We start from the raw sequence: 12,080 nt of genomic DNA, 5'->3' as shown, positions 1-12,080 counted from the left end.
ACCAACAAAGTTTCTAAGTTTGCTAAAGGTGCAGTAAGCACCTTGGAACACATTGCTTTTTTTCCTCTTGGAAAACCATTTGGATGAAGAATTTTCAGCAGTTGGATTATTGAGCCGAAGGCAGAGTTTTATGACTCTTGACCCAAGTTGCCAAATTACTTTCCAATAGGGTTGTTTATGTGTTTCCATTCACACCCAGGACATGCAGTTTCAGTCACCACAAGCCCATCAACACCCCGGTATTATTAGCTTAAAAAATTACAATTCAATATGTGCAAAATGGTCTCTTGTTGCATGTGTGTGTGTGTGTGTGTGTTTTTGTGTGTGTGTGTGTGTTTTAATCCTTAGTGTGGTCTCTCCCCTCTTCCACCCCTTGCTTGTTTACCAGCTCTGAGAGTGCTGACTTTGGCTGCTTCTTGAGCCGAGTTCGTTGCTTTCCATGGGGACGTCTTCAAGTTGAGCCAGTAGCAATGCCGTCTTTGCTTAAAACGAATGAGCTGCAACATTGAGCCTTTTGTACAAAATGCTGCCCGACCTGCCTTCCATGGCTGCAGAGAGTTGGAAGGGTGGGCTTGGAATTCTCTGCTTGCTCTGAAGAAATCACTGAACTGCCCTTTGGTCTCTGTGACTTTAAATTTCACCCTGGCTCCTAGGTTTCACTTACAACCAAGGCTGCATTTATTTATATTTTTCTTCAGAAAAACTTTGAGGCATACCTTCAACTATTTTTGGCCTTTCTACCTGAAAAAAAAAAATTTTCTTTTTTTTTATAAGAGGAAGAAAAAGAAAGGTCCGCGGTGTTCTTGCGAAGTCTTTTTACTTAGGGGAATGTTTGCTCCCCTTTGATGGCTTTCTCTGATTTTTTCTTGTTGTCTCACCCACCACATCCTGTAGGCTTGAAGGTTCCTCTAGCACCGTCTGTTACCTGGAGCCTGCTCTGGGCTCTCCAGCCCGGCCCCTCCTCCCTGAGAAGGCCCAGGCCGGCTGGAAGAAGCCAGGATGGCTCTTGAAGATGCTCCTATGAAAGAGTGGCGCATGCTCAGATGTCTAGAAATGTCCATGTTCACCTGGGCAGGATGTGTAGGGTGGAAAGTGGAATCTCAACTTAGAAGCTGCAGAATCAGCTCTTCTGCAGAGTACAGCTCTGCTCTGGAGCACTGTGGGGGTGGTCACTAGTGCATTTCCCTTCACCTCTGCTCTGGTCTGGGAATTGACCGTTCTCTGGCTGATTAATACCGGGCTCCTACAAACTTAATTCCTTTACATTAAAAGAATTTCTAGTTGAAAGGACACCCAGAAAAGCAAGAGACTTAGATATAGCTTGTCTTACACAGGCTTTACCTAGAACACATGTAGTATGTATTCAAACCTGACTGACCCTGTAAACTCCCTGAGCCTCTTTTTACTGCTCTGTCATTGAGGACAAAATAGCTGCTTGTCAGAACATACTAAACCTTACACCAAGGAGGGGCGCGCTGAATGGGTCTGATGAGTGACTTCCCCAAGATGGATCTCTTCGATGCTGGGGCTTCCTTCCTTTTCATGAGCTGATGTGTTGGTTGATAGCTGACCCTGGGGTCACTTGAGTGCATTCACATTTGTGAGAAGTCATCTTCCTTTTCTTTCTCTCCTTCCTCTTGGGGAGAAGTCACGCAAATGCTTGGTGTGTGTGTGTGTGTGTGTGTGTGTGTGTGTGTGTGTGTGTGTGTGTGTGTGTGTGTGTGTGTGTGTGTGTACACCTTTGGGGGCAAATTGAAAGGCACAAGTAACTTGGATAGATCTGATTTTTGACAAGGAGGTTGGTTCGGGGCCTTGGCTCCTGGCACTTGTGAATGTGAGATTCCTTTACGGGTCAGAGCATCTCTTATAGCTGTAGTCCTGGGTCCTGGGATGAGCCAGTGGCTCTGGGAAGGTGGACTTAGGGAGTTGAGGGAGGGATCCTCCGGTTCCCCATTTGCACTCATCTCCAGGTTTTGGGGAAGAGGACTTGCAGGCTTGTTTGGGATGCCTGTGGAACCGGCGAACTTGTGAGTCTCAGGCCTGCAGCTGAGGCTCCCCTTTCTTGCCTCTCACCTATTTGACTAAGTTTAGAAGATTTTTTTTTTTTTGGCCTTTTTTCCCTCTCCTTGCCTTCCTCCCTCCCTCATTCCTTCCTCTTCTTCCCCCCACCCCTTCTCTTTGCTTTTTAGAAACACGGTTCTATTTTATAGTCCAGGCTATCTTGAAATTCACAACCTCCCCCAGTCTCCCAAAGTGTTGAGATTACAAGTGTGTACCACCATACCTGGCTACCTTGCTTTCTTGAACTTTCAGTGTGTGTGTGTGTGTATTTGTACATGTGTGTGTATTTGTGTGCACACCAGTCCTGGGGCTTGAACTCAGGGCCTGGGCACTGTCTCTTAGCTTTGTTACTGAAAGCTAGCACTCTGCCATTTGAGCCACAGCTCCACTTCTGACTTTTTGGTGGTTAATTGGAGATAAGAGTCTCATAGATACTCCTGTTGACTCCCAACTGTGATCCTCAGATCTCAGCGTCCTGGTTAGTATTACAGGTATGAGCCACTGACACCCAGCCTTTAGTTTTTTCTTTGATAAAGTGGAGAATGTAAAGAAACTAGGTCGAGGAAAGGTTCTTTGGTTAAAGCAACTTATAATCCTACTGTCCCTGTCTTCTTTCCACTGAGTCCTCAGAAGTGGCTGTCGGGAGAATCGCCTGGGTCGGGAGAATCGCCTGGGCCCTAGGGCTTTGCGGAGCATACTTGCAAAGAGCAGAGTGGGAGGCCTGTGACCCGAGTCGAATGACACCAGCATTGCTTACTTAACGTTAGATAAGTGTCATGTGCTCCACACCACTGGGGATCAGGTCCAGCAGGCCCCTGAGGACGTCTGAGCGCTTAGCCCCGGAGCACACACCTCAGGGAGGTGTGCCCCACTGTGTCTCTAACCAGGAAGAAGTGGTGGAGCCTCCAGTCCAGCCCAGGTAGCCCGTAGCTAAGCCTGGCAGCTTCAACCCTGAGCTGTACTGCCTCCCTGTGACACATGACCTTCAACCTGATTCTCAGCCTGCCACCTCTGATGGCCCCGATATTTAGCTGTTACTGAGTTGCATCCAACCACAGCCCAAAGGTAATAGTGTTTTCTAGAATATATTACACTCCCTGAGCCTCTGTGAGCTGCCTGGCTTCATAATTGCCTTTCCCATTGTCCTTAGGACCTACTCTGGTTTTCACAAAAGCTGGGCTCCTCTTCTTTCCCCTTCCTCTCAACACTTCTATCTACTTCTCTGAGCATCACTCTCAGGAAAGTTCCCTTAGAAGTAGAGGTTCTGGTGGGACTCTGAGTAAGGACGGCCTGCCAGTCTATGGCTTTTTCCAGTAAGGGAGATTGAGACTAGGGTCTTGATTTCTTCAAGGTTGTTTCTAACCCTGCAGCTGCTTTCTCAGGATGGAGGCTCCTGGCCTCACCCCAATCCCCGTCTACTTCAGTAAAATGGCAGCCTAGGTGCCCAAAGCCACTGGGGGCACTCCGGGGATGGCTTAGTCAGGAGATCTCTCAGCGATTGGAAGCTTGGGTGGCCAACTTGTTGCCTGCGTTCCGTGAGCTCAGTGGTTTGGTATCACAGTAGGATTAGAGTCAGTGCCTTCTGTTAAGTTGTCACTGCCAGGGGCACACCGGAGTCCACATTCCTTGTGATGGAAGCCATTGGTGCCCTGGACCCCCTGCCGTCTCTTTGGGCTGTTGTGGGTTGGGGTATTGTGGTTCATGTGGCATGAGAAGAGGGGGAGAAATTGGCTAACACATGTCTTCTGTCATTCTCTCCCTACTTCCAAGCCAAGCTGCTGATCACAAGTCCTCCATGAATAGCTTAGTTATCTTCCTCATGGTTAATGTTGACCTAAGGACTGGAATAAATGATATTTAAAACCAAATCTGTTGTACCCTTTATTTCATTGTGTAGCAGCTTCAGGTACAGCTTCCTTGCTCAGGGAATACTTGGATCCATTTATTTGTCAATCCAATCATCATTTAATCATTCAAGAGAAGTTTTGTCAAGTTTTTTCCTATAGTGGATGTTGGGGAAACAGAGGTAAAGACGTGTTTTACATGTCAGCATCATTACTACTTTTTCTTTAACTGAAAAACTATTATATTTAGTCTTCATTTTTATGTATGAAGAAACAGGGGCATGGAACAAGTATATTGTCAAAGATTATACACCTACTATATGCTACAAGTTTCAATCTAAGCAATAAAAACCTAAACCTTACTGGGTTTATTTTTACATTTACTTATTTATTTATTTTTGGCCATTGTAACTCTTAGGAGTTCATGACCTAGGAATTTTTTTTTTTTTTTTTTTAGGTGTTCAGTGGTTCAACATTGGCTTCCCGGAAGAGGCAGCCTTCATTCTGGGGGTGTGACTTCCTGGACTATGAACTCTGAGCCGTAGGTGGGCCCCAAGCTGTCTAGAGAAGATAGTTTATTAAAATGGAGAGTTGAATGAGTATGGGGCATTTTCTCATGGAGGGGAGTCTCCCCTCACAACCCTTCTTTTGGTACACCTGAATGTGTGGGGAACTCCCTGCTTTTCTTATGCACATTGATGCTTGAACTCCCAGAAGCCTGGAACTTCCCCAGGGGTCCCATTGGCTCAGAGACTTGACATCACTCGAGTAACTGGAGACTGGAATTAAGTGGAAATATTTATACAGTTTTCTTCTGTGAGTCACCAAAAACTACAGGCCAACATCTCTCTGCGATCACTTAGCCTTTTTTTCCCCTGTATGTAAATGAACTTTCTTTTCTATTCAGGAAGCAGAGACTGTGCAAGGAGGGGGAGATGAAATCAGTTAAACTTAGATTAGAGGGAGACTTAGAGATTGCCTGGCTCAACCTCTTTAACTTGCGAGGAGAAGGACTTACTTGGAGAGGGGTGCATAGTGTATGCTTTGGGGAATGGGGAACATATTTGTCAGAAGAACTCTCCCTTTCTTCCAGCTTCTTTCTGGTGCAGAGGGTGTGTTTATCTACGCAAGTCACCCAGGTGATCAGAAAACCTTGTACAGAAATCAAGGGTTTTGATCTGGGTGGCAAGACTCAAGTATGCCTGCAGGAAGGGAGGTTCGAGCATTGGAGAAATGAAACCATTGACTTCGGGTGATGATTTAATCATTTGTCACTTCTGTTGAGAGAGGATGTTTGTGAGGAACAGCAGGATGCAAATGTAGGTATAGAAAGGAAAGTCTGAGGTGGGTGAAATGATTCTGTCGTGGCCCAGGGAAACCTCCCTGTACTGGTGACCTTCCAGAAACCTTCCCCCCGCCCCCCCGCCCCCCCCCCCCCCCCCCCCCGTATTTCCTGGTTCAGTGGTGAGATCCACATGATACCTTCCAGGCTGCAAAGAACGTTTCCATCTGCCATCTCCCTCAGACCTCACTGGAGATTCTGCCATCCAGTATTGTCTGTCCCACTCCGTGCAGCCTTCTAAGGAAGCTGGCCTGGGAACACTGAACATGGTCTCTTCTTATGGGACCATAGTGGTCCTCCATTGTCTGTCCTTCCAGGACACCTACAGGCTTCTAAAGTTAGATTCCCTCCTCTTGCTCCCAGCCTCAGTCTCTGCCGAGGCGGTGGATCTTCCTTGACTCCTCTCTGTCTTGCTTCCTTGAGCTGTTAGGTGGGGATGTCAGAGCCCCCTGCCCAGGGGTGGGGCTTGGAAGAAGGCATTCCTGCACCTCCTGGCACACCCTTTGCGGGAATCAGGTGGCTGTGGTTAGGATCCTCCAGAGCGACATTCCTCATTGGCTTTCAGGGCCCCCGACTCTCCAAGTAACCTTCTCGCTAGTGAAGAGGTTGTCGAGCCAGGCAATCTCTAAGTCTCTAAGTCTCCTTCTAATCTAAGATTCCCTGATTGCATCTCCTCCTCCTTGCTCAGAGCCTCTACTTCCTGAATGGAAAGTTCATTTCCATAAAGAGCAAAGTGATCGCAGAGAGATGTTGGGCTATAGTTTTTGATGACTCACAGAAGAAAACTGGATAAATATTTCCACTTAATTCCAGTCTCCAGTTACTCGAGTGATGTCAAATCTCTGAGCCAATGGGACTCCAGGGGAAGTTCCAGGCAGCTGGGAGTTGAAGCCTCAAACAAACCAGGGCCTCTTGATGATGAAATCTGGACACTCAAGCATCTGGGTGCTGCGGCTGCTCCCACTCTCCTGCTAGGGTTATCTGCGTGGCTGGATAGCGTGTAGATGATTTCCAGATTAGAAATTATGTGTGCTTGCTTATTTCATGACTGGCTTGTTTTCTCCAGCCCAGTACACCCCCCTGTCCACGGGCTGGTTGGTCTTTGTGCCATCTATGTTTCCATTGTCTCTTGTGCTGGGGCAGTCACTGTCCTGCTGGTGGTGGGTGGTACTGGGTCAGGCTGCCCTGCTGGTGGTGGGTGGTGCTGATGCCTTGCGGATGCGTGTAGCAGTTCCCTGGCGGTTGTTTGGTGCCCAGACACTGTCGCTTCCCTCTCCTGGTTAGAGGAAGGCCTTGCCTTTGGGTTTGTGGAGAAGGGGTAGTGAACCTGTGGTATACCGGGAATTTGGTACCTGTGACATTCTTGGAATTCTGCTGTCAGATCCCAGGGGAGAGTGGCCAGGGGACTGAGCTTGGCTATGTCTCTGCCTCTTACCTCCCAAGGGCCTGGTGGGGGCTGGGTCTGCCTGTCACTGGCAGCGAAGATCCTCAGATCTTCTGCAGAGCACAGAGCACTGATGTAGAGCACAGCATCGGTAATGAGGGGTCGCTGTGACGTCAGGGAAGGGTTGTCATTGTGGCCCAGGGCTTGTGCAGCCAGGTCCGGTGTGTGTCTTTGCCGACCACAGAGCCACCTCATGTCCTGTCTTTGGGAGGACCGTGCATTAATAAGGAAATGTCAGGACAGTCTGGGGGCTGGCCACCTCATCCTTCAGGCCCAGGCCCTCACACATGCTGGTTGCTGGTTTTCCTCTTCCCCTCTTCTGCTGGGGTGGCTGTGTGTCTGAGCAGGCCTCCTCACAGTGGCCCGCATTAGGCTGGTGGCCTGTGCTGTGCATCTAGCCTCTGTAGGTGTGAGGTGACTCAGTGGTTTGGTATGTTAAGCAAAGCCGGGACCTTGCTGTTCTCTTCCATGCTCTGAGACCTGTGGCTTGCCCAGAACTCTCTCCCTGCTACCGCAGCAATCGTTTGCGAGAGAAACTTTGACATTTTAGCTTCTTAATTTTCATGAAGCATTGCTTGTGTGTGGCTAAACACATGAAAGTGTTAATCACATAGGTGCTGGTGGCTCACTCCTGTAATCCTGTTCAAGAGGCTGAGAGTTGAGGATCATGGTTCAAAGCCAGCCCGGGCAGGAAAGTCCATGAGACTCTTATCTCCAGTTAACTACCAGAAAACCAGAATGCAGCTGTGGCTCAAGTGGTAGAGTGCTAGCCTTGAGGAAGAAGCCTTAAGAGCAGTGTCCTGGCCCTGAGTTCAAACCCTGGGACTGGCACAAACAAGCAAAAAAAAAAAAAAATCAAAATCAAAATGAGCTCAACTGCCTTGGAAGACTTCCTTCCTTCCTTCCTTCCTTCCTTCCTTCCTTCCTTCCTTCCTTCCTTCCTTCCTTCCTTCCTTCCTTCCTTCCTTCTCTCCCTCCCTCCCTCCCTCCCTCCCTTTTTTTCTGTAGATGCCAGAGTTCAGTTATTATTCCTCCAACTACTCTGCCTTAGCAGAAAAACTAGTAGCCAGTCTGCAAACCAGTCACTATGTCATGTATTGATTGGTGGCTGTCTGACTGCCTCCTTAGCCCATCCAAGTGTCGTTTCTATAAGATAGGAATGATGGCTGCACTTGTCTGGACCTCGGAGCGGGGCCACTGTGCTGTGGACGCTTCCTCGCTAGAGGGGCCACCCTCAGAGAAAGAGCCTCTACAGAATGTGCTGACAAATGTGACAGTGGTCACCGTGAATCCCATTGCTCCAGGACATGACTGAGCTCTTCCTTTACACAGTAGCATTCTGCAGCAACCTGGCGAGATGAAGGTATGGCAGTCCAGCCCATTTTACAGATGAGAAAACTGACAAGTGAGAGCCCTAGCAGACCCGGAGCTGGAGGGCCGTGGACCTGCGCAGTACTGCAGTCCCATGGTCTTCATGTACTCACTTCTCCCCACTGCTGGTCCCCTGTTCTGAGTAAGCCCTTGTAGTGAGATAAGAAGAGGGAAGACCTTTTATGTTCTATTAGGAGGTGACTAAGAAGTTAAGGCTCAAGCATTTGCTTAAGAGGTATTCCTTAGTGGCTGACATTTCTAGGTGCTTTTAGTGCAAAACTCTGCTAAGATGCTCACTTAACCTACAGAGCGCAGCCTTGAAATAAGAAACAGAGCTTCAGAGACTAAAGGAACTTGATGAGGCTCCTGGCACAGGCAGAGCTCATGGGGCCCCAGGGTTTCTGATAAGAGACCACCACCAGCCAGGAAGCCGGGCGGGGAAGGGGGTAACAAGCAACTGAATTTTGACAAGACAGCAAAAGCATGCTTTCCTGGTATCAGTGGCCCAGGATGGCTGCCTGCTGGGAAGAGGACAGGATGGCCACTGAATGCACTGCTGGTTGGCAGGACTTTCTGAGGAGGGGATACCCAGAGGGCCCCAGACAAGCAAATTATAGCCGTGTTGTTCCCAGAAGGTGAAATTTGTGGTGGGGAGGGCAAGCTACCTGCGCTCTCTTCCCAGCTCTGAGGCAAGGATATTTGACAAGCTGTTCCCAGAGCTGGGAACTCGTTCCCTTTGCTCTGTCATGAGTGATTTGCCTGCTCATCTGCTGGGGGCTGTGAGGGAGGAAGCAGGGAGGGAGGTCGGTCTGTGGGGAGGGGCACCCCATAATCCATGAAGCGTGAGTGGAAGAACTTAACTTTCTCTAGATGCCCTGGTAGATTCATCACCATCCACTTGGAGGGCAACAGGATGCATGTGTCTGAGATCATCAGGCTGGGCCTCAGGCCTGGGAGAAGCTTGGATGTTCTCTCCACAGTGAAATATCCAGGTGTCTGCCCATACACCCTCGATCCTCACATCATCCCAACCCCTTGGCTACCTCATGTAGCCAGCTGCTTCACTATCAGTTAAGATAAGAATCTCTCATGGGGTCACTTTTTTTTTCTTGGTTCCCTGAGCAATTCATCATGGCCATGTGTCACACGCCCTAGATGATAGCATTGGCATAGATAAAAGTTATATCAAGGGTAAGCTGATGTTGCTTCTGTGGTCCACACAATCCCCATGATCCACATGACAGGTTGTGTGTTCAAGACAGGGCATTTTTCAGAATAAAGTAATGAAGTATAACAAAGAATGGACACAAGAATGAGAAAACAAAAATAACAAAAAAATCCAAACCCAAAACTCCAGTAGGGAAAATGAACAGGTTCCTAGGAGTGAGGAGGACTGGAGCATCAGTTCTGGTCTGATTTCTTGCATGACGCCTAAAATGGGCGTCAAAGCTGATCTTCCAAGAATAAAATGCCTAAGACAAGGCTTGGCACGTAACAGTAGCACATAAATGCTTTCCTGGTGACTGTCATTTGGCGTACCGTAAATGTGCAGCTTGTAGTTTTCAAATGAGTGAAACATCTCATTACCAAGTCCACCCGAAGTGCACACTGATGCTGATAACTCCTTCTTTCCTTGTGTATTTCTAGAATCCTGTTACACCTGGGATTTCCATACTTACAACCTGCAAAAACAAAAAAGTGTTGTAAGCCCTCCAGAAGCAAATCTAGGACATCCTTCCCTGAATGAACGCTGGGGTATCTGGAGAACTGACGTGAGGTAAGGGGTGTTCTTCTGAGCTTTGTGGGAGCAAAAATAGCTTTTGAGATAGATAGTATCTGCAACACCACTTGAGGTGTGGTTCTTGAATTCTCCATGCGTCTTCCTGCCTTCCTACAAACTGCTCAGCAGGCTGGCTTCCAGTAGCTGCCCCTTCCCTTCCCCATGGCCTGGCTCTGTGCTGTGCTGGGTCCACCAGGCCCACACCCACCCTGTTCTGGCGCTCTTAGATGAATCCCACCATGCCTGTCCTGCTTCCTTGCTGTGATATGTGGAGACCACATTGGGGGAAGGAGGGGAAGAAACAGGGTGGGGGAGGGAGGGAGGGTTCTGTAATCAGGTCAGAACACCTTTAGGGCACCCAGATTGTGAACTCTTCCTCCCAGCCCAACCCATTCAGCATTTCCTCCTCTGCCTCCATCTCGTATTCCAGCTGCACAAACCTGAGCTGCCCAGGGGTAGGGGCTGAGAGGAGAAGACCAAGGGCTTCTGGCAGACATAAGGCTTTCCTGTTCCTTCACTGGGACAAACAGCTCAGCCTCACTAAGACTCAGGTTCTGCATTTGCAGACTAGGACCTTACTGGTGGTGCCCAGTGGCCTGAGATGCTCTGGGGATGAATGAGATATAGCAAAGACAGAGCTTCACAGGTAGCCCAGCCTGGCACAGGAAGTGCTCCCACACAGAAAAAGGGGTGTTCTTGTTGTTTTCTTTCTTTAGGAGTGGGGGTGTGCCAATCCTAGGGCTTGAACTCAGGGCTTAGGCTCTGTCCCTGAGCTCTTTTGTTCAAAACTTGTGCTCTACCAATTGAGCTACAGCTCCATTTCAGGAGTTGGGCATTGGTGGCTCATGCCTTATAATTTTAGCTACTCAGGAGTCTGAGATCTGAAGATCATGGTTTGAAGCTAGCCCAAGCAGAAATGTCTGTTAAGACTCTTATCACGAATATACTACTAATAAAAGTGGCTCAAGTGGAAGAGCATTTGCCTTGAACAAAAAAGCTCAGGGACAGTGCCCAGATTCAGAGTTTAAGCCCCAGGACAAAAAAAAAAGTCTCATGGATTTTCCTGCCCAGTCTGGCTTCAAACTCTGATCCTCAGATCTCAGCTTCCTGAGTAGCTACGATTATGAGTAGCAGGAGTGGTATTCTTTATTAATTTTTAAAATGTGCTTTAGTGACTCTATTTAATGTTCCTTTTGTGTTCCCAGGCCGTTCCAAAGTCTTGGGTATACTGTTTCCCCAGCCTTTTACCTATGCCCAAATCTGCCTGAGGGATGGTTTGAGGAGAGTGAGAGTGAGAGAGAGAGAGAGAGAGAGAGAGAGAGAGAGAGAGAGAGAGAGAGAGAGAGAGAGAGAATGCACAAGAAGATCAAAGTTTTGAAAGGTTCAGAGGAATGCATGAGATTAGTGACAATTATTCTTTAACAAGATGCTAGCAAGAATAAATACCATGATGACATGGAAACTGACATGCATGATGGCTGCCACAGATTGGACAATTCTGTTGGATGGGAAGAGGGTGAGGAGGAAGCTGGGTGCTCAGCAGTCGGCACTGTGTGGCCGGTGCAGGGAATTGCACAGTACTGTTCTCCCTACCCATGCCATCCTTTTGTCTTCTTTTGTGTCACATGCTTGTTTTTCTCAGTTGCTGGGTGCTCAGCCTTCCCATGACACTGGGAGATGGAGTGTGTGAGGCCTTGCCCTGCATTGAGGTGAGGGGCACAGGTACACACCTACGGTATTCCAGACCTATTTGGAACAGCCATTTTTCAGTTTCTTGGGGAACTGGTTCAAAGATACCCCAGTCTAAGAATGCTTGCCTTATTCAGAATAGAATATGATTAGCATATAATCTATGCACATCACACCTTCTTCTGTATACTTTAAATCATCTCTAGCTCACTTGGAATACCTCCCGCAATATAAATGCTCTGCAAATAGTTCTGCTGTAATTGTTCAGGGGATAATGGCAAGCAAGCAGGGTGCTCATGTTGAGTCTCCATGCAGCTCTTTCTTTCCTCTTTTTCATCCGCAGTTGGTTGAATTGACAGGTACAGCCTTTGTGGATGTGGCTGACTGCACTTGGGGGGATGAGGAGGGCTCTGCTCTCTCTGCAGGATGCTTGCTGGACAGGGTGCTGCCTCCTGTGCCTCTTGAAGGATGTTTGTGAGTAAATCTCCCCAGAGCTGAGCTGCTGATGAGCAGTTAGGAAGCTTCATTGTCCGTCAGAGTTCTGTCCTC

At 48.3% G+C, this 12,080-nt stretch overlaps 1 long non-coding RNA gene across 1 annotated transcript in view; it reads left to right on the top strand.

The window, feature by feature from the left end:
• The window catches only part of LOC122102458, a 125,341-nt gene that overhangs the window by 48,396 nt on the left and 64,865 nt on the right, over nucleotides 1-12,080 (top strand). The window contains exon 2 of the long non-coding RNA XR_006146495.1: nucleotides 9,710-9,839. This is a non-coding gene — a long non-coding RNA (uncharacterized LOC122102458). The remainder of the gene's footprint in view (nucleotides 1-9,709; nucleotides 9,840-12,080) is intronic.

The sequence above is a fragment of the Dipodomys spectabilis genome, unplaced genomic scaffold, assembly GCF_019054845.1.
Source record: "Dipodomys spectabilis isolate Male_0828 unplaced genomic scaffold, ASM1905484v1 ptg000783l, whole genome shotgun sequence".
NCBI lineage: Eukaryota > Metazoa > Chordata > Mammalia > Rodentia > Heteromyidae > Dipodomys > Dipodomys spectabilis.
This window is presented reverse-complemented; position numbering and strand designations above follow the sequence as displayed.